General features: G+C 45.7%; 1 protein-coding gene across 2 annotated transcripts in view; it reads right to left on the bottom strand.

Moving 5' to 3' along the window:
- Window positions 1-13,229, bottom strand: part of RGS19 (regulator of G protein signaling 19) — a 90,748-nt gene extending 77,519 nt beyond the window's left edge. Inside the window, exon 1 of one of the 2 annotated variants that reach the window (XM_060771928.2) lies at window positions 12,852-13,229. The gene's annotated coding sequence lies outside the window, so the exon portion shown is untranslated. The remainder of the gene's footprint in view (window positions 1-12,851) is intronic. The other variant, XM_060771926.2, reaches the window with a different exon arrangement.
- Between the last annotated feature and the right edge of the window lie 7,105 nt (window positions 13,230-20,334).

The following is a 20,334-nucleotide window of genomic DNA, read 5'->3' as shown; positions in this document are numbered from 1 at the left end:
GCCATGGTCGAGGAAGCCAAAGCGTTCCTCCTGACACCATTTTCTAAGCCAGTCATTGACCTGTACTATTTTTCTGGCTCTTGTGGGTCCGTGTCTTACAACAGGGAGGAGGGATGAAAAGACCACCTGTACATTACATTCTTTTAGCTTTGTTCCGAGAGCTCGAAAATCATTTGTGATCTTTTGAAACGTATGCCTTGCAGTGTCATTGGTTCCTACATGAATCAACATGAGGGGAGGACGGTGATAGGGCTTGAGGAGCCTGGTGAGCCTCTGAGTGATATGGTGTATTTTTGCCCCCGGTAGGCAGCATATTTCTCGAGCCATCCCATCTGGTCTGGAAATGACAGCTTCCGTTCCTCTAAGGAGGGAGTCGCCTACTACCAAGACCTGTTTACTTTCGGGAATGACAGGGCCCCTTTTGTGCATTGTAGTGTGTAGGTCTCCAGAAAAGTGATCCTGTTGGTGTGAATTGTGTAGGTGAAAAGTGTTGTCCTCCTCCTCGACATCCCCGGTGCATTCGTCAAGGACAATCCATTGAGATTCGTCCAAGAGCCTATGGTTCTCCTGTATGTGTTCCTGTTGCACCTGGTCTACGGTTGGGGATGGTACACCTGCACGATTGCGCAAGTGTGAATGTTGTGAAGTGTTGTCCCAGTCAGGGCTATCCCCTGCACACTGATCAAGGATGAGCCACTGATCAGTATCTAAGCCATTCTGGTCTTCCCCAATATTTTGTGTTTCTTGGTCAGGTGATAGTTGTGTGAGAATTTGGAATCTATTGTGTAACTGCAGCTGAGCGGAAGTATTCTGAGGAGGCTTCCGGGTCCTATGTGTCCTTCTAAGGGTGACATTTCTCCAAGCCTGAGGGTTGTCCACAACTGAGGTGCTGTTCTGTTGAGCCTCCCCGTAATGTTGGTGCGATATGGGCTGCGTGTCTAGGACAGTGTGGTGTGTGGTGTCTAAGAACAGCTCAAGTTCCTGAATGTCCTTAAGGGTGTTAATACGGTCCTCGAGTTGTCGAATCCTGTGTTCCATGCGAGTGATCTGTTTACACTTGGGGCAGATGTAATTGAGTAATTGTAGTGTGAAAAAGCTGAACATGCCACAGCTCGTGCATGAGACGGGACGTTTTCGTGTTTGTTCCATCTAGAGGTTGCTAATGACCCCCTCTTGGTGTGTGTTTGATGTTGTTGTCTGTATGCAACAACATCATGTAGTTATTCCCATCTGTTGTATAAAGGGGATGTATATTTGGTTTTGTCCTGTCTATTCAGACCAGCTCTACCAATTTCCAGTATGGGATGCTTATCTTCCTGTGTAGATTTACTACTACAGAGGGGGAGTGAGCCGGTAGACTTGGATTGTATAATTTAATAATAGAATTGAGACAATAAAAACTTAAATTATTGTAAAAAAAAATCTTAGACATAATCTTTCCTCCTGCAGGGTTGTTGTAGGTTTTTTCGGGCTATATGGCCATGTTCTAGAGGCATTCTCTCCTGACGGTTCGCCTGCATCTATGGCAAGCATCCTCAGAGGTAGTGAGGTCTGTTAGAACTAGAAAAATTGGTTTATATATCTGTGGAAAGACCAGGGTGGGACAAAGGACTCTTGTCTGCTGGAGCTAGGTGTCCTTTGTCCCACCCTGGTCTTTCCACAGATATATAAACCCATTTTCCTAGTAACAACAGACCTCACTACCTCTGAGGATGCTTGCCATAGATGCAGGAGAAACGTCAGGAGAGAATGCCTCTAGAACATGGCCATATAGCCCGAAAAAACCTACAACAACCCAGGGATTCCAGCCATGAAAGCCTTCAACAATACATTTTCCTCCTGCAGTTTGAATCCATTGCTCTGTAGTGTCCAAATCTCCAAAGCAGTAGAAAACAAGCGTGCCCTCTCCTCAATGTGACATCCTTTCAAACATTAAAACACGGCTCTCTTGTGCCCTTTCTATCATCCTTCCTCCCTCCAAGCTAAACATCCCCCAGCTCTCTCAGCTGCTCCTCGTAGGGCTTGGTTTTGAAATCTTTGATCATTTTGGTGTCCCTTCTCTGGACATGTTCCAGCTTGTCAATCTTCCTCTTGAACTGTGGCGCCCAGAACTGGATACGGGGTTATTCCAGGTGAGGTCTGACCAAAGCAACAACGCACAGATGTCAAAGGTTTCCCACTAAATCTGAAATTGCATTCATTTAATCCAGTGCTTCCCAAACGGACACACGAAGCAGCTTCAATATCTAACCCAACTCTGACTGGCAGCTGTTCTCCAGGGTTTAAAGCACAAGTCCTTCCTAAACCAAAATATAGAGCAGGCATGGGCAAACTTGGGTTCTCCAGGCATTTTGGACTTCAACTCCCATCATTCCTAACGCTTAAGCGGCTGAGGGGGAAAAGGAAAGGGCCTGAGGCTGTTAGGAATGATGGGAGTTGAAGTCCAAAATGCCTGGAGAGCCCAAGTTTGCCCATGCCTGCTATAGAGCCTTGCTATTACCATCATTTTTCATCAAAACATAAACCAAGCCAGACTCTACTTTAGGTTATGAAATCCAACGAAAAAGGTACATTCAAATGGCAATTTCCCAGCCTAGGAGCTATACAGAACAGTACCTCCATATTCATGGGGATTAGGAGCACAGGACTCCTGTCAAAATGGAGAAATAGCAACTAAAAGCCCTACATCTCTAGACCACTTCTCTAGGAATGTCTGCAACCTCCAACACAACTGTAGGGTCAACCCCGTGGTTGAAGTTGACCACAGAATCGCACTGGAGGTCCTTGATATTTCCAGAGAGGACCTTTTAATCAAACCTGCAAATAATCAACTCCGTGAAACTCAAACCTGGTAATGTGGAGGGCTGGAGATATTTGGAATTATATTATATACTGGTAGGTTGTTAGGAATTGTGGAAGTTGAAGTCCAAAACACACAGTGGGCTGAAGTTTGCCCATGCTCATTATATACTCTAAGGAACAACACATTTAGTTGAATCCTTGACTCTTCTAGTCAGAAATAGTTATAGAATGAGTCCCTTAATTTTCTGATAGGTCTCTTTCTGAGTCTTATCTGGCCATCTCTGGTGGACACCCATCCAATGAGGAGCAAGACTTGATGCAGCTCAGCTTCCAAAAACAAACCAGACAGGTCATGTCATAGAATCACAGCTGAAAGAAACCTTGTGGGCCATCCAGTCCAACCCGATTATGACAAGAATTAGGAAAATCACTTTCAAAGCACCCCTGACAGATGGCCATCCAGCCTCTGTTTAAAAGCCTCCAAAGAATGAATCTCCACTACACTCTGGGAAAGAGAGTTCCACTGTTGAACAGCTCTCACATTTAGGAAGTTCTTCCTAATGTTCAGGTGGAGTCACCTTTCCTGTAGTTTGGAGCCATTGTTCCATTGCATCCTAGTCTTCAAGGCAGCAGAAAACAAGCTTGCTCCCTCCTCCCTATGACTTCCCCTCACATATTTATATTTATTTATTTACTATATTTGTATACTGCCCCTCTCAGCCCTCCGGCGACTCGGGGTGGCTTACGAGGCAAAATTCAATGCCATGAAAACACAAGTACAATATAAAAACTTTAACATCTATAAAATCATAACAGCAACAATAAAACATAATTCAATAAATGCTCATTAAAATACTGTCCAATCCCATCATGTAGTTCCATTTCTTATGTCCGTTACTCAATATTTGCAAATGCTTGTTCAAATAGCCATGTCTTAAGTGTTTTCCAAAAGGTTAGGAGTGAAGACACCGATCTGATCTCCCTTGGAAGGGTGTTACACATGGCCCTTATGATGTCTCCTCTCAGCCTTGTCTTCTTCAGGCTAAACATGCCTTTACTCCCTCCAGGAAAAAAAAATAGATTTACAAAACAAGAGAGGAGATTCCATCTGAACATGAGGAAGAACTTCCTGACTGTGAGAGCCGTTCAGCAGTGGAACTCTCTGCCCCGGAGTGTGGTGGAGGCTCCTTCTTTGGAAGCTTTTAAACAGGGGCTGGATGGCCATCTGTCAGGGGTGATTTGAATGCAATATTCCTGCTTCTTGGCAGGGGGTTGGACTGGATGGCCCATGAGGTCTCTTCCAATTCTTTGAGTCTATGATTCTATTATTCTATGCCTAGTTCTTTAAGCCGCTCCTCATGACCCTTGATCATTTTAGTCGCCCTCCTCTGGACACATTCCAGCTTGTCACCATCTCACTTCAAATGAGTTTCCCTCCTTCCAAAACAGATTTCTTTTTGCAAAAGCAACATGAATATCCCTCATGCCAAGGCAAACAACCTGGGGCCTCCTGCCTAGTGAAACCATCCCTACAGAAACAATACAGTTCTGTAATGAATGAATGAAGGGCCTACAATACCCGAAAGGCAGCTGATCCCATCTGATCTTGGAGGCTAAGACTTCTTCCACACAGTTGCATAAAATCCACATTGAATTGGATTGTATGGCAGTGTGGACTCAGATAATCCAGCACAAAGCAGCTATTGTGGATTATCTGCCTTGATATTCTGGGTTATATGGCTGCGTAGAACAAGCTCTTAGTCTTAGATACGAGACTAAGGACCAAGGCCAAAGCTGTATTTCTGAGGAAGGGACTGACAAAACTACCCCCAAGGAAACATTCTGGGGAAATTTGTGGTGATAATTTGACATGAGACGTGAACGAAAGACATTTTGCCTGCATCTATGGCAGGCATCCTCGAAGGTTATGGGGTCTGTTGGGAACTAGGAAAATCGGGTGGAATGTCCAGGGTGGGAGAAAGAACTCTTGTATGTTCTTTCAATTGGCCCAGCAGTTTCAAGGTCTGGCTTCTTATTGCCTGGGGGAATCCTTTGTTGGAAGGGGTAGCTGGCCCTTGAACAGACAAAAGTTCTGGGTTGTTGTAGGTTTTTTTTGGGGCTATATGGCTATGTTCTAGAGGCATTCTCTCCTGATGTTTCGCCTGCATCTATGGCAAGCATCCTCAGAGGTGTGAGACAAGAGTTCTTTCTCCCACCCTGGACATTCCACTGATATATATACCCTATTTTCCTAGTTTCCAACAGACCTCACTACCTCAGAGGATGCCTGCCACAGATGCAGGTGAAACGTCAGGAGAGAATGCTTCTGGAACAAGGCCATACCGCCCGGAAATGTCACCGCAACCCAACCGCATTACATGGCAGTGCAGATCCATCCTCCAAGGCACAGAGACAAAGCTGGGCAAGGTCTGCAAAGCAGCCGCATCCCTTCCTGGGAAAGGAGGCTCCTTTTCTCCGGCGAGGAAAGAACCGAGAAGGGAGGGAAGGCGCGAGAGGCAGGGAAATCCCAGGCTTGCAACCTTTCCCTCCCCGCCCGCGCCATGTTTTCTTTCCTTGCAGAAGGCGAGCAGCTGCTGGGCAGGCAAAGCCCCAGGCGAGGGATTCCCTGCCTCCAGGGAAGGGATGCCAACTCCCCAAAGTGGGAAGGGAAGGGAAGGGAAAGGGAGGGGGCGAGGAAGGAAGGAAGGAAGGAAGGAGGGTCCCTGGGCAGCAGGGAAACCCCGCACCAAAGGCTTGCTGGAGACAAGGAATCCCTCTGCATGCAGGGTCTTTCTCTTCTCCCTCTGCGCCCAATGACACTGCTCTCCACAGCATTGAAGGAGGAAGGGACAGGCAGGCAGGCAGGCAGGCAGGCCATATCAGGAGGGACAGACAGGGCTGCATGGCTGGGAAGGGAGGGAGGGAGGCAGGCACACCGGAATATCCTTTTCCCCAGAGACAGATAGATCCTTAGATAGATAGATAGATAGATAGATAGATAGATAGATCCTTAGATAGACAGATCCTTAGATAGACAGATCCTTAGATAGATAGATGGATGGATGGATGGATGGATGGATAGATAGATAGATCCATAGATAGATAGATAGATGGATGGATGGATGGATGGATGGATGGATGGATAGATAGATCCATAGATAGATAGATAGATAGATAGGTAGGTAGATAGATAGATAGATAGATAGATAGATAGACAGATCCTTAGATAGACAGATCCTTAGATAGATAGATAGAAAGAGAGATAGATAGATAGATAGATAGATGGATCCATAGATAGATAGATAGATAGATAGATGGATGGATGGGTGGATGGATAGATCCATAGATAGATAGATAGATAGATAGATAGATAGATAGATAGAAAAGGGCGATCCCAGCTTTCCCAGCAACCCACCACTGTCTTCAATCCTCCAAAGAGGAGTAATTCCAGGTCTTGGAAAGGAAGGGACAGCCTATCTTCGAAAGTGGGGGCTTGCAAGATAATATCTTGGCCCCTGCTTATTACCAAGGGCTTTCCCACACAGCCCAGAATATCAAGGGTGATGATCCACGCTATGGATTATCCAAACTGGATTTGTATTGTATCATCTTGGTCCACATTGCCATACAAACCAGTTCAATGTGGATTGGATAATGGATACAGCTGTCCGAAAGGGGTCCATGATATAAGGACTATGTAAAAAGGGGATCTGAGTCCACACTGCTGTATAACCCAGTTCAATGTGGATTGGATACAGCTGTGTGAAAGGGGTCCATGATATAAGGACCATGTAAAGAGGGGATCTGAGTCCACTTGTTCAACTGCGTGAAAGGGGCCCAAGATATAAGGATTAGGTAAAAAGGGGATCTGAGTCCACACTGCCATATAACCCAGTTCGATGTGGATTTTATACATCTGTATGAAAGGGGCCCAAGATATAAGGACCATGTAAAGAGGGGATCTGAGTCCACACGACCATATAACCCAGCTCAATGTGGATTTTATTCAACTGAGTGAAAGGGACCCAAGATATAAGGATCAGGTAAAGAGGGGATCTGAGTCCACACTGCTGTATAACCCAGTTCGATGTGGATTTTATTCAACTGTGTGAAAGGGACCCAAGATATAAGGACCATGTAAAGAGGGGATCTGAGTCCACACTGCCATATAACCCAGTTCAGTGAGGATTGGATATAGCTGTGTGAAAGGGGCCCACAATATAAGGATCAGGTAAAGAGGGGATCTGAGTCCACACTGCCATATAATCCAGCTCAATGTGGATTTTATTCAACTGTGTAAAAGGGGCCCACGATATAAGGACCATGTAAAGAGGGGATCTGAGTCCACACTGCTATATAACCCAGCTCAATGTGGATTTTATTCAACTGCGTGAAAGGGGCCCAAGATATAAGGACCATGTAAAGAGGGGATCTGAGTCCACACTGCCATATAACCCAGTTCAATGTGGATTTTATTCAACTGCGTGAAAGGGGTCCAAGATATTAGGACCATGTAAAGAGGGGATCTGAGTCCACACTGCCATATAACCCAGTTCGATGTGGATTTTATTCAACTGTGTGAAAGGGGTCCAAGATATAAGGACCATGTAAAGAGGGGATCTGAGTCCACACTGCCATATAACCCAGTTCAATGTGGATTTTATTCAACTGAGTGAAAGGGGCCCAAGATATAAGGACCATGTAAAGAGGGGATCTGAGTCCACACTGCCATATAACCCAGTTCGATGTGGATTTTATTCAACTGCGTGAAAGGGACTCAAGATATAAGGATCAGGTAAAGAGGGGATCTGAGTCCACACTGCTGTATAACCCAGTTCGATGTGGATTTTATTCAACTGAGTGAAAGGGACCCAAGATATAAGGACCATGTAAAGAGGGGATCTGAGTCCACACTTCCATATAACCCAGTTCAATGTGGATTTTATACAACTGTGTGAAAGGGGCCCAAGATATAAAGATCATGTAAAAAGGGGATCTGAGTCTACACTGCCATATAACCCAGTTCAATGTGGATTTTGTACTTCTGAAAGGGGCCCAAGATATAAGGATTATGTAAAGAGGGGATCTGAGTCCACACTGCCATATAACCCAGTTCAATGTGGATTTTATTCAACTGCGTGAAAGGGGTCCAAGATATTAGGACCATGTAAAGAGGGGATCTGAGTCCACACTGCCATATAACCCAGTTCGATGTGGATTTTATTCAACTGTGTGAAAGGGGTCCAAGATATAAGGACCATGTAAAGAGGGGATCTGAGTCCACACTGCCATATAACCCAGTTCGATGTGGATTTTATTCAACTGAGTGAAAGGGGCCCAAGATATAAGGACCATGTAAAGAGGGGATCTGAGTCCACACTGCCATATAACCCAGTTCGATGTGGATTTTATTCAACTGTGTGAAAGGGGCCCAAGATATAAGGATTATATAAAGATATAAGGATTATATAAATATAAGGATTATATATGCCCGTCCTTTGCAGGATCTTGTAAAGGAGGGGCCATAAATGTATATTGTAACCCTGTAAACGAGGGCCAGCTAACACCTCCCAACAAAGGATTCCCCCAGGCAGGAAGCAGCCAGGCTTTGAAGCTGCAAGGCTTTTCAATGCTAACATTCACATGCAGCTCAAGCAGACAAGAGTTCTTTTCCCCACTCTAGACATTCCACAGATACATAAACTTCACTTTCCTCAGTTTCCAACAGATCCCACAACCTCAGAGAATTCCTGCCATACATGTGGGTGAAATATCAGGAGAGAATGCTTCTGTAACAAGGCCACACAGTCCAGAAAACTCACAGCAACCCAGTGATTCCAGCCATGAAAGCCGCAGACAACATCTTGTAAAGGGTTTTTTATGTTTTCCTTTACTGGATCTTGTAAAAGGGGGAACTTTGAAATATATACCTCATCCTTTGTAGGATCTAACAAACTATATGCCCCCTGGGTTGCTGTGAGTTTTCTGGGCTGCATGGCCATGTCCTAGAAGCATTCTCTCCTGACGTTTCACCCACACCTATGGCAGGCATTCTCAGAGGTTGTGAGGTCTGTTGGAAACTAGGCAAGGGAGGTTTATATATCTGTGGAATGTGCAGGGTGGGAGAAAGAACTCTTGGCTGTTTAAAGCAAGTGTGAGTGTTGCAATCAATCACCTTGGGATTAGCACAGAAAAGCCTTGCAGCTTCAATGCCTGGCTGCTTCCTGCTCAGGGGAATCCTTTTTTTTTTTTGGAAGATGTTAGCTGGCCCTGACTTTTCCTATCTGGAATTCCTATTTTCAGAGTGGTGCTCTTTATTTACTGTACTGATTTTAGAGTTTTTTTTTTAAAAAAAAAATACTGGTAGCCAAATTTTGTTCATTTTCACGGTTTCTTCCTTTCTGTTGAAATTGTCCACATGCTTGTGGATTTTAATGGCTTCTCTGTGTCATCTGACATATGCCCCCCTCCCTTTGCAGGATGTAACAAGCTTATATGCCCTCTCATTATCAAGATCTTGTACAAAGGAATCTTTACTAAATATATGAATAAGCCCCTCCCTTGCAGATATACATATGCTCCCTTGTTTTGAGCATCTTATCAAAGAGGAGGTTTGCAAGATATATGTCTCCCTGATTTCAGGATCTTGTAAAGCAGTGTTTCTCAACCTGGGGGGTTGCAAGGGGGGTGTCAGAGGGCTCACCAAATACTATGAGAAAAAACAGTATTTTCTGTTGGTCATGGGGGTTCTGTGTGGGAAGTTTGGCCAATTCTATCGTTGGTGGGGTTCAGAATGTTCCTTGATTATTGGTAAACTATAAATCCCAGCAACGACAACTCCCAAGTGTCAAGGTCTATTTAACACATTTGGGCATATTGAGTATCCATGCTAAGTTTAATCCAGATCCACCATTGTTTGATTCCACAGTGCTCTCTTGGTGTAGGTGAACTACAACTCCAAAACTCAAGATCAATGCTCACCAAACACTTCCAGTATTTTCTGTTGACCATGGGAGTTCTGTGTGCCAAGTTTGGTTCAATTGCATCATTGATGGAGTTCAGCATGCTCTTTGATTGTAGGTGAACTATAAATCCCAGCAACTATAACTCCCAAATGACAAAACCAATCTCTCCCCTCCCCCCCGGCCCAACCCCACCAGTATTCAAATTTAGGAGTATTGGTTATTTGTGCCAAATTTGGTCCAGTGAATGAAAATACATCCTGCAAATCAGATATTTACATTGCGATTCATAACAGTAGCAAAATCACAGTCATGAAGTAGCAATTAAAATAATTTCATGGTTGGGGGTCACCACCACATGACAAACTGCATTAGGAAGGTTGAAAAACACGATATTGTTGAATGCATCTGGAACATGGCCATACAGCCGAGAAAATTCACACTGGGCCCTTCCACACACTGGGTTGTTGTGAGTTTTCCGGGCTGCCCTTCCACACAGTCCTATATCGCAGAAAATCCCACAATATCTGCTTGGAACTGGGGGCTCTTCCACACAGCCTTATATCCCAGGAATATCAAGGCAAAAAATCTCACAATATCGGCTTTGGACTGGATTATCTGAGTCCACACTCAGATAACGTGGGATTTCCTGCCTTGATATTCTGGGATAAAGGGCTGTGTGGAAGAGTTCTGCGTTATCTGAGTCCACACTCAGATAATGTGAGATTTCCTGTCTTGATATTCCAGTATATAGGGCTGTGTGGAAGGGCCCTGCATTATCTGAGTACACACTCATGTAATGTGGAATTTCCTGCTTTGATATTCTGGGCTATAGGACTGTGTGGAAGGGTTCTGTGTTATCTCTCCACACGCTGATAATGTGGGATTTTCCGCCTTGATATCCTGTGTGGAAGGGTCCTGCGTTATCTGAGTCCACACTCAGATAATGTGGGATTTCCTGCCTTGATATTCCAGGATATAAGGCTGTTCTGCATTATTTGAGTCCTCACTCAGATAATGTAGGATTTCCTGCCTTGATATTCCAGGATATAAGGCTGTTCTGCATTATCTGAGGCCTCACTCAGATAATGTAGGATTTTCTGCCTTGATATTCCGGGATATAGGGCTATGTGGAAGGGCCCTACGTTATCTCAATCCATACTCTGATAATATGAAATTTCCTGCCTTGATATCCTGTGTGGAAGGGTCCTGCATTATCTCAGTCCACAATCAGATAATGTGGAATTTCCTGACTTGATATTCCAGTATATAGGGCTGTGTGGAAGGGCCCTGCGTTATCTGAGTACACACTCATGTAATGTGGGATTTCCTGCTTTGATATTCTGGGATATAGGGCTGTGTAGAAGAGCCCTGTGTTATCTGTCGACACGCTGATAATGTGGGATTTTCTGTCTTGATATCCTGTGAGGAAGGGTCCTGCGTTATCTGAGTCCACACTCAGATAATGTGGGATTTCCTGCCTTGATATTCCAGGATATAGGGCTGTGTGGAAGGGGCCTGGATTATCTGAGTCCTCACTCAGATAATGTGGGATTTCCTGCCTTGATACCCTGTGTGGAAGGGTCCTGCATTATCTCAGTCCACATTCAGATAATGTGGGATTTTCTGCCTTGATATTCCGAGATATAGGGCTGTGTGGAAGAGTCCTACATTATCTCAGTCCACACTCAGATAATGTGGGATTTCCTGCCTTGATATTCCAGAATCTAAGGCTGTGTGGAAGGGCCCTGTGTTATCTCAGTCCACACTCAGATAATGTGGAATTTCCTGCCTTGATATCCTGGGAGATAAGGCTGTGTGGAAGGGTTCTGTGTTATCTGAGTCCACACTCAGATAATGTGGGATTTTCTGCCTTGATATCCTGGGAGATAAGGCTGTGTGGAAGGGCCCTGCGTTAGCTCAGTCCACACTCAGATAATGTGGGATTTCCTGCCTTGATATTCCAGGATATAAGGCTGTTCTGCGTTATCTGAGTCCTCACTCAGATAATGTAGGATTTTCTGCCTCAATATTCCGGGATATAGGGCTGTGTGGAAGGGCCCTGCGTTCTCTCAGTCCATACTCAGATAATGTGGGATTTCCTGCCATGATATCCTGTGTGGAAGGGTCCTGCGTTATCTGAGTACATACTCAGATAATGTGGGATTTCCTGCCTTGATATTCCAGGATAGAGGGCTGTGTGGAAGGCCCTACTGTTGTAAAGAGATGGATTTGCAAGACCAAAACTCCTGCGACTGGCCTTGTGAAGCCTCAGGCAGCCTTTGATCTGGTGGGTCCCCAGGTATTGCCCTCCAAGAGGCAAGGAAAGGAAGCCACCTGAATAAAAGGTTTGGGGTACAAGAAAGGTGACCCTTCAAGAGGAAGAAACTGGTTGCCCTGATGGGGTTCCTCCCAAAGGGATCTTAATGGCACTCAACGCCTTGCTCTGCCATCGCCCCAAACATCTCTCTCCTTTTTGCCTTGAGCCTCTTTGGCCAAACCTGGCACATGGCTCTCATTAGGAGCCAGCCTTGCAGACCATGGCATGCCTTCTTCCTACCTGGTAGGAACCTCAGGAAGAAGAGAAGGAGGGGGGTTCAAGGGGAGACCCCAAACCCAGGTCTTCCTCTCCCATTCCACGCCAGCAAGCTCTCCCTCCCTGTTTCCCCTCTATTGCAATCCGGCCGCACACTTGATGCATTCACCCGACAACACGCGCCTGCCTTTCCCTTCCTAAATTTAATACATTTGTGAATATATCTCTCCTTTGCAAGACTGTTTCTCCTTCGGCCCCTTCTCCCCTTCCCCTCGGCTTTGCCAAAGGGCCCAGGTCCCTTCCCAAGATACAGATGTAGCCAAACCTCATCCAAAAAGGAGAGGAAAAGCAGGAGAAGCAGCACAGGAAACTGAGGAAAAGGCGAGGGAGCCTCAGCCAGGTTGGATCCGATTTCACTCCCAAGGAAACACCTCCCTCCCCCCCCTCACCCCCCTCCCTTTTGCCCAATCCTGGGCAGAGTTGCCCTCTCCAATGGAGGTCCCTTTTGGCAAAGGCACTCAACCCAAACTCAGGGGGTTTTGGGGACTCACGTTTGGTGCATCCGAGATCCCTGCCGCACATCCGTCCCTTTTTCCCTTTCCAATCCCCTATTTTTTTCCTCCGCCGCCTCTTCTTTTTTAGCTCCCTTTTTGGGGAGGAAGAAGGGGTGCCAAGGGAGGAGGAAGAGGTGGAGGTGGGGAAGCCACTTGGAGAGAGAGGAAAAAAAATCAAAAAAAGGGGAAGAAAAATACTGGCTGGCAGGGTCTCTCCACTGCGCAGGCGTCCCCCAGCCCCGGCGATTGACTTCCGAAAGCAAAGGGCTGTTTTTTTGCACTTCCTTGCCTGCTCCGCTTTATTTATTTATATTTGGCAGGATCTGGGCGAGAAGGGGGGAAAAAAGGAGAAGGTCTTCCTTCTGCCCACCTCCGCTTGGCTGCTTTCCTCGGCCTTTCCCCGGTTGCAAGGCAATCCCAGGCGGGGAAAAAAAAAAAAAAAGAGAAGATGAGCCTTCATGCAGCTTGCAACAGCAGCCCAGAGGAGTCCAAGGAGGGGAAACACACTCACCTCTGCAATGCATCTCCTGACAGATTTTCTGTAGAATCAAAGAGTTGGAAGAGAGGCTGGATGGCCATCTGTCAGGGGTGATTTGAATGCAATATTCCTGCTTCATGGCAGGCTGGATGGCCATCTGTCAGGGGTGGTTTGAATGCAATATTCCTGCTTCTTGGCAGAATGGGGTTGGACTGGATGGCCCATGAGGTCTCTTCCAACTCTTTGATTCTATGATTCTATGAGACCTCGTGGGCCATCCAGTCCAACCCCATTCTGCCAAGAAGAAGGAAAATTGCGTTCAAAATACCCCCGACAGATGGCCATCCAGCCTCTGCTTAAAAGCCTCCAAAGAAGGAGCCTCCACCACACTCTGGGGTAGAGAGTTCCACTTCTCAACAGCTCTCACAGTCAGAAAGTTCTTCCTAATGTTCAGTAGTTTGTAGTTTGAAGCCATTAGAATCATAGAATCAAAGAGTTGGAAGAGACCTCATGGGCCATCCAGTCCAACCCCATTCTATTGGATTCAAAGCACCCCTGACAGATGGCCATCCAGCCTCTGTTTAAAAGCCTCCAAAGAAGGAGCCTCCACCACACTCCGGGGCAGAGAGTTCCACTGCTGAACAGCTCTCACAGTCAGGAAGTTCTTCCTCATGTTCAGATGGAATCTCCTCTCTTGTAGTTTGAAGCCATTGTTCCTTGTCCTAGTCTCCATGGAAGCAGTAAACAAGCTTGCTCCCTCCTCCCTGTGGCTTCCTCTCACATATTTATACATGGCTATCATATCTCCTCTCAGCCTTCTCTTCTTCAGGCTAAACATGCCGAGCTCCTTAAGCTGCTCCTCATAGGGCTTGTTCTCCAGACCCTTGATCATTTTAGTCGCTCTCCTCTGGACACATTCCAGCTTGTCAATATCTCTCTTGGATTGTGGTGCCCAGAATTGGACACAATATTCCAGGTGTGGTCTAACCAAAGCAGAATAGAGCATGGGGAGCACAACTTCCATGTTGCAACAAATAAGGTATAGGGTTTGCTCTCTAGAAGCCCAAGAAGGGTTTGGCTTGTTTCCTTATCCATACCTTGTATTTCATAGAATCATAGAATCAAAGAGTTGGAAGAGACCTCGTGGGCCATCCAGTCCAACCCCATTCTGCCAAGAAGCAGGAATATTGCATTCAAATCACCCCTGACAGATGGCCATCCAGCCCCTGTTTAAAAGCTTCCAAAGAAGGAGCCTCCACCACACTCTGAGACAGAGAGTTCCACTGCTGAACAGCTCTCACAGTCAGAAAGTTCTTCCTAATGTTCAGGTGGAATCGCCTTTTTTGTAGTTTGAAGCCATTGTTCCGTGTCCTAGTCTCCAGGGCAGCAGAAAACAAGCTTGCTCCCTCCTCCCTATGACTTTCTCTCACATATTTATACATGGCTATCATGTCTCCTCTCAGCCTTCTCTTCTTCTGGCTAAACATTCTCAGCTCTTTAAGCCACTCCTCATAGGGATCTTTAAGCCACTCCTCATAGGGCTGTTTAAAAGCTTCCAAAGAAGGAGCCTCCACCACACTCCAGGGCAGAGAGTTCCACTGCTGAACGGCTCTCACAGTCAGAAAGTTCTTCCTAATGTTCAGGTGACATCTCCTTCCTTGTAGTTTGAAGCCATTGTTCCGTGTCCTAGTCTCCAGGGCAGCAGAAAACAAGCTTGCTCCCTCCTCCCTGTGACTTCCTCTCACTTATTTATACATGGCTATTATGTCTAAAATGTGGAGGCCATGACAGACTGTATTTCTAGGTGCAAAGATTACTGCAGATGCAGAATGTAGCCTGGAAATCAGAAGACACTTACTTCTTGGGAGGAGAGCAATGTCCAATCTCAATAAAATAGTGAAGAGTGGAGACATCAGACTGGCAACGAAGATCCGCCTAGTCAAAGCCATGGTATTCCCTGTAGTCACCTACGGATGTGAGAGCTGGACCTTAGGGAAGGCTGAGCGAAGGAAGATCGATGCTTTTGAACTATGGTGCTGGAGGAAAGTTCTGAGAGTGCCTTGGACTGCGAGAAGATCCAACCAGTCCATCCTCCAGGAAATAAAGCCCGACTGCTCACTGGAGGGAAGGATACTAGAGACAAAGTTGAGGTCCTTTGGCCACATCATGAGGAGACAGGAAAGCCTAGAGAAGGGAATGATGCTGGGGAAAGTGGAAGGCAAAAGGAAGAGGGGCCGACCAAGGGCAAGATGGATGGATGGCATCCTTGAAGTGACTGGACTGACCTTGAAGGAGCTGGGGGTGGTGATGTCCGACAGGGAGCTCTGCCGTGGGCTGGTCCATGAGGTCACGAAGAGTCGGAGACGACTGAACGAATGAACAACAACAATCATGTCTCCTCTCAGCCTTCTCTTCTGCAGGCTAAACATGCCCAGCTCTTTAAGCCGCTCCTCATAGGGCTTGTTCTCCAGACCCTTGATCATTTTAGTCGCCCTCCTCTGGACACATTCCATCTTATCAGCATCTTCCTTCAAATGGGTTTTCCCCCTTCCAAAACAGATTTCTTCTTGCAAAAGCAATATGAATGTCCGACATGCCAACAACCTGGGGCCTCCTGCCTAGTGGAACCATCCCTACAGAAACAATACACTTCTGGAATGAATGAATGAATGAATGATGGGTCTACAATACCCGAAAGGCAGCAGATCCCATCTGATCTTGGAGGCTGAGTCCTCTTCCACACAGCTGTATAAAATCCACATTGAATTGGATTATATGGCAATCTGTACTCAGATAATCCAGCTCAAAGCAGATATTGTGGATTATTTGCCTTGATGTTCTGGGTTATATGGTTGTGTAGAAGGGCTCTTAGCCTTAGATGGAAGACTAAGGATCATTTTAGTCGCCCTCCTCGACACATTGCAACTTGTCAACATCTCCCTTCAATAATGGTGCCCAGAAGTGGACGCAATATTCCAGATGTGGTCTAACCTTGTCTTCCTTCCTTCCTTCCCTTCCCCTTCCCCTTCCTGCCTCCCTCCCTCCCTCCCTCCCTTCCCCCCTCCCTCCCTCCCTTCCCCCCTTATCTCTCCATGGGAAGTTACTCCTGCATGGCCAGGCACTTTCCCTCTGCCGTTTGGACTTGCTTCTGAGTTGTCTTGGATCTTAATCTTGGATCAAGGATGGAGAACCCTTTTCATACCTAGTTGGGAGAGCTGCTGGGCTTTTGAGATTGTACAAGAACATCCGGTATATAAAAGACCGGTATATAAAAGTTCTAAATAAATAAATAAATAAATTTCCATTTCTAAGCTGAAGAGCCGGCGTTGTCCATAGACACCTCCAAGGTCATGTTGGCTGGTATGACTGCATGGAGCACAATTACCTTCCCGCAGACGGTACCTATTGATCTACTCACATTTGCATGTTTTCAAACTGCTAGGTTGGCAGGAGCTGGGGCTAACAGCGGGAGTTCACACCGCTCCCCGGATTCAAACTTGTAACCTTTCGATCACAAAGTTCAGCAACTCAGCACTTTAACCCATTTTGCCACTGAGGGCTCCTAGAGGTATATATGGCTTTCCCATCTTCGGCATCTTGGAGGTTGTGCTCGATTCTGGCCACAGGGGGTGCTCTTGCTCCATCCAATATGCCAAAGAGCCCTGTCCACAGACTTCCTCCTTTGATTGAATAGCCTGCATTTCATATATATATATATTTCCTTATGGTGCCATGTAATATACCTTCCAAATTAAGCGGTACCTATTTATCTACTTGGGCCCCCTTGGTGATGCAGCGGGTTAAACCACTTAGCTGCTGAACTTGCTGACCAAAAAGTGTGCGGTTCACATCCGGAGAGCGGAGTGAACTCTCACTGTTAGGCCCAGTTTCTGCCAACCTAGCCGTTTGAACACATGCAAATGTGAGCAGATCAATAGTTACCGCTTCTGCGAGAAGGCTACGGTGCTTCATGCAGTCATGCTGGCCACATGACCTTGGAGGTATCTATGAACAATGCAGGCTCTTTGGCTTAGAAATGGAATTGAGCACCATCCCCAGAGTCAGACACGACTAGACTGTATGCCAGGGGAAACCTTTACCTTTTTATTTATCTACTCAGAGTTTTTTTTTATCTGCTAGGTGGGCAGTGAGCTGAGCTGAAGGTCACGCTTCAAACTGCCAACCTTTCAATTGGCAAGATTTATTTCAGCTGTGGGTTAACCTACTGTGCTAAATGAGCATGTGAAGTGTGCTTTTTCCACGGAAGAGTCTTTAGGGAAAATTCTGCATGGCAATATTTGTGGGGGGGGGGGGGGGGGAGTGAAATGCACAATTGGCAGAAGATTGGATTGGATAGCCCTTGTGGATGGCCCACAGCTATGATTCTGTGATAGAATGAGTGACACCTGGCTTGAAAACAGTCCATTTGAAAGGAATCTAGGAGTCGATGTAGATTCTAAACATGTCAACAGTATGATGCGGTAGCTAAAAAAGCCAATGTGATTTTAGGCTGCATCGATAATATAATGTCCTGTCCAGATTGAGGGAAGTACAGGCCGACTCTATTCCACCTCAATCATGCCTCACTGGGAATAACGGGGCGAATTACAGAACACATATACAGCAAATATTTAATGTTGCTATACAATTGACAAGGACAGACCATACATAAACAGAGCTTTTCCCATCTTTTTCCATCTCTTGCATCTGGAGGCTGTGCTCGACTCAGGCCACAGGAAGGTGCTGTCGCTCCATCTTCCATGCCAAGGAGCTTTGTTGTCTGTAGATGACCTTTCAATCAAATTGTTGGCATGTCCTTATGGGTACGTTGTATTACCTTCCCCTTTTAAACCGGTACTTATTTATCTATATTGCTGTTTTCTATCTGCTAGGTGAGCAGAAGCTGGGCTGACAGCTAGGAGCTCATCCTGACCCAGGCTCAAGCTGTCAACCTTTCAGTTGGCAAGATTTCTTGCAGCTGGTGGTTAACCTGTTGCGCTAAAGCCCGGACAAAATAGTCCAAGGTTTGCAAACCAAGCCCTATGAGAAACAGTTGAGGGAGCTGGTTTTCTTGGAGAAGAGAAGGGCAAGATCTTTAAATATTTGAAAGGATCTCACATTGAGGAGGGGGCAAGCTTTTTTCTTCTGCTCTGGAGACTTGGATACAATGGAGTAATGGATTCAAATTGAGGGGAAAGGGATTCCATCTAAACATTAGGGAGATCTTCCTGACTGTAAGAGCTGTTCAGAGCTGCCTGAAAGTGTGGCAGCATCTCCTTCTCTGGAGGCTTTTTGAAGAAGCTGGATGGCCATCTGTTCTGTGTGTTCCTCCAGGGAGTTGGATTGAATGGCCCTTGGGGTACCTTGCAATGCTTTGATTCCATTCTATTCACCTCCTCACAGTGTAGTAGTTGATTGGGGATTTCAGAGCTTATGAGGTCAATACAGATCTCGTAAATGGTCCAGATGAGACATTTATTTTGGGCACTTCTACCCCGCCCTTCTCAACCCCCAAGGGGGGGACTCAGGGCGGCTTACAACTGGCACAATTCGATGCCAACAATTCAACAGATAAATTACATAACAGCAATAACCACAGTAGTTAAAAACAATCAATTAAAACAATAAGAATTAAAAGCCAATCTAGTGGCCAACGTTCACCGAGTTCTAAAATCCATAAATCCATTCAGCATTACCATAGTCCTTTCCAAGTTCTGGTCGTCATTACCTTGTCAGTCTGCCAGATTACCCAAAGGCCTGGTCCCATAGCCATGTTTTCAGCTTCCTTCTGAAGGAGAGGAGGGATGTTGATGACCTAATTTCCCCGGGGAGTGAATTCCACAGGCGAGGGGCCACCACTGAGAAGACATGGGCAAATGTCAGCCCTCCAGGTGTTTTGGACTTGAATTGGTGGGAACTGAAGTCCAAAACACCTGGAGGGCTAAAGTTTGCCCATGTCTGGTCCAGATCCATCAGAAGTCACACAATGCTTCTGCTCTGTGGATAGGATATGTAAATGGTACTGACAAGTCCAGCTTTCAGGTCTCATCCCAGCTATGAGCATTGTAGGAAGTGTGATATAGTGGTTGGATCCAACTGGGTTGGGGTCATGGTGTACTGGTGAACTACAACACATCCTGACAGCCTCCCTAAATCATGATTACAAAGATATGACCAAAAATTCAGGTCATCTTGTTGTAGCATAAAGACACAATTCTACCATCTTTCTATTTCCAGCATAAGCAGGTCTTTTGTCAAGTTAATGGATCTTAACTGTTTATAGGAGACCAATTTCCTCTCCAGTAATTTTCCAACAGTGATGGCCAACAAAACTGAGTAGCCTTCCTTGCTGCTCAAAAAGGGCCAGATCAGTTTGCCCAATGCAAGGTCCCAGTGATTACCGCAACGGTAGGAAATCACTCATCAGACAGTCTGCAGAAAGGAGCCAATTGGGAGGCAATCCTCTAAAGACCAGGTAGACGAAAATTACAAGTTTGAGCATGATATTTATAACACCAGGTTTTTCCTTCATTAGCATACAAGGCTTCTAATTGGTTTAACATAAAATACTCATTTTCCTACCTAAAATAAAAATGATTGCATTCGATATTGTCATGGCACGTGTATATTTTCTGCAAAATATCACACTATAATTTTCATCAAATTATAGTAGCAGAGGGTGTCAACATTTCTACCTAAATGAGGACAGTTCACCCTGGGACTATGCTAATGGGGTCTCTACCTGCCAGATCTGAACTAGAAAATATAGCAGATATGTCTCCTAACTCTAAAAAACAATTCCTGTTTCTACTGCCTTATTTTTCCTTAGTTATGCAGCCAGGGGCCTCCACCGGTGGCTTTACTTTGAAATTTTTGACCTTTTTGGTAACATCACCTTCACATTACTACAAGAACCCTTGTAATTTCTACATCTATATAAATAAAAACGTAATGTTCGTTTGTGGGATTAACACAACTCAGAAACCATTGGGGGAATTGCTG

This window comes from Anolis sagrei, chromosome 4 (assembly GCF_037176765.1).
Source record: "Anolis sagrei isolate rAnoSag1 chromosome 4, rAnoSag1.mat, whole genome shotgun sequence".
Lineage (NCBI taxonomy): Eukaryota > Metazoa > Chordata > Lepidosauria > Squamata > Dactyloidae > Anolis > Anolis sagrei.
This window is presented reverse-complemented; position numbering and strand designations above follow the sequence as displayed.